Raw genomic sequence first — 3679 nt, 5'->3', positions numbered from 1 at the left:
TATTTTTATTCACCTCAAGCATCATTTAGAAATTGAGTCTTTAGCAACCCATATTCTGATTGAGCCAGCAAGAACTTTTCACCTACTTATAGAACCTTCTAAGTAGACACAGGAAAACAAATTAGTAAATGACCTATGTTTCTGGCTGGGCTATCTGTGTGTGTATGTAAAACCTGAAACCATGGGTATGTGCCCTGACTGGGAATTGAACCTACAGCCTTTGGTGTATGAGACAACACTTCCACCAACTGAGCCACACCAGCCAGGCCTTGCTGGGCTATCTTAAAAATATGATTTGAAATTTTACTGCTAACAAAATGCCCAATAAGCAGTATCCCTGGCCTACAAAACTGGAAAAGTCACCACCAGGAATATGATAGTTTTAGGTCCACAGGCTGGGACCTAAAGCTACATGCAGGCTTCTCTTAAAGCATAGGAGTTCAGGGGGCACACCAAGAAACACCAACTAGTCTCCTTAAATAAAGCACTTTATTTCCCATTTAAATAACTTGGTCACAAAAAAATAATAATAACTTGGTCACAGTACATTATTTTACATAAATGGCAGTAATTTTTTCAAATCTCCACTTAAAAGGCCTTGTGTCTGAGTCCAAGGTGATAGGATGAATACAAGGATAAAAACAGTGCAAAACGTGTAGCCCACAGCTTCGAGAGTTGGCTTAAGAAATCCCCTTTAATGTTGCTGGGCAAGTTACATTAAATATTAAGTTTAATATTAAACAAACATACCTGGGTTTCCTTTAGTCGATAACATCAGACCCAGAAACCTAATCAACTGAAAAGGCTCAAAAGCCCTAATTGAAACCGTCACATCACCCGAACCACAGATCACGAGTTGAGCTTCACGCAAGTTCTATAGCCTGCATCTAGTCAGTGACACCACCTGAAGAAGGGCAGGATTTTATTTGTGTCAGTAACTAGAATAGATCTGGTTTTCAAGCTTTGCCTTTAAAGCAGGGGTGGGGAACGTCTGGCCCGCGGGCCGTATAAGGCCTGAGAAATCATTTGGTCTGACCCTGCCAAGGCAACCGCAGGCGGGACTCAAAATTCAATAAATCTAGGAGCTTTTTTCATAACAACATACACTTATATTAAGTGACTTCTATTAAGCAAATGATGTTATGAATATCCAAATGGCCCTTGGCAGAAAAAAGGTTCCCCACCCCTGCTTTAAAGCATGAATTTCCTAGAAGTGGAAGGTGACATCAGGAAGACTAGAGCAGTAATGAGTCCCAAGCCCCGCTCGAAAACAGCCACAACCTCTAGGAAATGTGTCTTCATTAAGCACTAGGTCTTTGGCCTGCTGCTGCTGCTGCTACAGTGAGACACTTAGTGCCCACTGAAGTGGGATAATTGTCCATTAGCAATGGGACCACATTTAGCTGATTGTACAGAAAGTTGCTATTAGTCACAGCAAACATTTACAAGAGCACACTGGATTTTTCTCCAGCATTAAGCCAAGCACAGCTCTCTCCTCGCCCTGCAGCACCTCCGCAATGTTTAATATAAAATGGCACGCTTGTCAAGCTCCTGATGTGAAAACCAGATTCCAAACAGGTGCCTCAAGCAAAAGTCTCTTTCATCCATTGCTTATTTGAGGAAATTCTCTTTTATAATGCAGGGTACCAATATATGGCTAAAATAAAGTCAGGTCATAAACCTGCTTGCCTAGGTTAAAGAGACCCTTAAACCTAATAAAACATTAATTTTTAAACATCCTAGTTAAAACTGTGCTCCTATGTCATATTTTTGCGTACATTAATTGAGTTTTATAATAAAAGTCTAGTGTCCTCCTACCCAATGGAAATATACGCTATTAAGCAGATGGTCAGTATTACAAAGAACCTTGTATTTTCTGGCAGTGGAAAATTCTAGTATAGAAAATTTTCTCTTGCTAAAAATATTCGAAGTACCAAGAACTATTGCATAAGAGAAAGTTTGTAGCAGTCTTTCTGCTAGGCAGATGGTACAGTGGAAGACGACAATTACTTCATTCACCGAAGGGAAACATTACTTGGATAGCACAGGTTTACCATATGCTACACAGAGACACATAGGGGACTGAGGTGAGACAAGCGCACAGTGTCCCTGAAACACCCTCATGGCTCAATGAGCAGCATCAGAGAAACCTACCCAAGAGGTGTTGTTAACAATCAGTTAACAACATACTCTGGGGTGTCACAAGAAACATTTTAAATACTGAAGGACTGCCCGACCAGCATGGCTCAGTGGTTGAGCATCAACCTATGAACCAAGAGTTTCTCATTCGATTCCCAGTCAGGGCACATGCCCGGGTTGCAGGTTCAATCTCCAGTAGGGGATGTGAAAGAGGCAGCCAATCAATGATTCTCTCTCATCATAGATGTTTCTATCTATGTATCTCTGTCCCTTTCCTCTCTGAAATCAAAATATTTTTTAAAGAAAAAAATATATTGAAGGATTTTTTTTCCTTTTATGCAATTCTGGCTGTTAACTATTTCTCCGCAGAATCTTTCAAATGGGCCCTTTTCTCTTCCCCAGGAATAGCACATCCGGCATGACAATAATGCTGATTAGAATACAGATCATTTCCTAAGCTCCACATCCAGAGGCTGAGGATGTGACGGGGAGAGAAGGGGGCCAACCTGTCTGGAATTATGTTGAGGGTGCCTTGCTCCTATGGCCACAAGACTGCTGGTGTATAGGTTTGCAGGCAGTATCCCATGGCCACCACCACCAAATGTTTCTCTGGGACTCATCTGTTCACAGAGGCTTTGTCCTTTAAAGGGAAAAATCCCTCCAATAGTTTCAGAGGATAAAAAGCGTTAAAAATCTAGGAGTCCAGGCCAACGATGTCCCAAAGCCCACAGAGCACTGCTCATGGAGAGCCGTTTATTTGCTCTCCTTCTGGCACAAATACTTCAGTAGACTTTCACCCCCACAGAACCACTGAGCTTGTCAAAGGTTTGGGCTTTCTTCTGTAAACTGCCAGTCATGACGTTCTCAGGGAATTTAAAACAAGCCTTTTCTTGTGTTTGTTAATCCTCTCGGAGGATATTTTTTCCATTGGTTTTTAGAGAGAGTGGAAGAGACAGAAACATCTATGTGAGAGAGAAACATAAACTGGTTGCCTCCTGAACAACCCTAACCAGATAGAGCCTGCAACCAGAGTATGTGCCCTTGACTGGAATCGAGCCTGGGACCCTTCAGTCTGTGGTCCGATGCTCTATCCACTGAACCAAACCAGCTAGGGGAAAAAAAGCCTTTTATTTTCAATAAGCCAGAACAATACACAAGGAGTCCTTATCCTAGTGAGGGACACTGACTTGCCCCATCCAGGTAACATGGGTATCTATATAATAAACTAGTAGCCTGGTACACAAAATTCATGCACTAGGGGGTGGGGGGATGTCCCTCAGCCCAGCCTGCACCCTCTCCAATTTGGGACCCCTCGAGGCATGTCTGACTGCCTCTCACAATCCGGGACTGCTGGCTCCTAACCACTCACCTGCCTGCCTGCCTGATTGCCCCTAACTACTCAGCCTGATGGCCTGCTTGCCCCCAACTGCCCCCCCCCGCCAGCCTGCTCACCCACAACTGCCCCCCTCCACCAGCCTGATCACCCACAAATGCCGTCACATCCTGGCCTAATCACCCACAACTGCCCTCCCCTCTTAGC

This window comes from Myotis lucifugus, unplaced genomic scaffold, assembly GCF_000147115.1.
Source record: "Myotis lucifugus unplaced genomic scaffold, Myoluc2.0 scaffold_1803, whole genome shotgun sequence".
Lineage (NCBI taxonomy): Eukaryota > Metazoa > Chordata > Mammalia > Chiroptera > Vespertilionidae > Myotis > Myotis lucifugus.
This window is presented reverse-complemented; position numbering follows the sequence as displayed.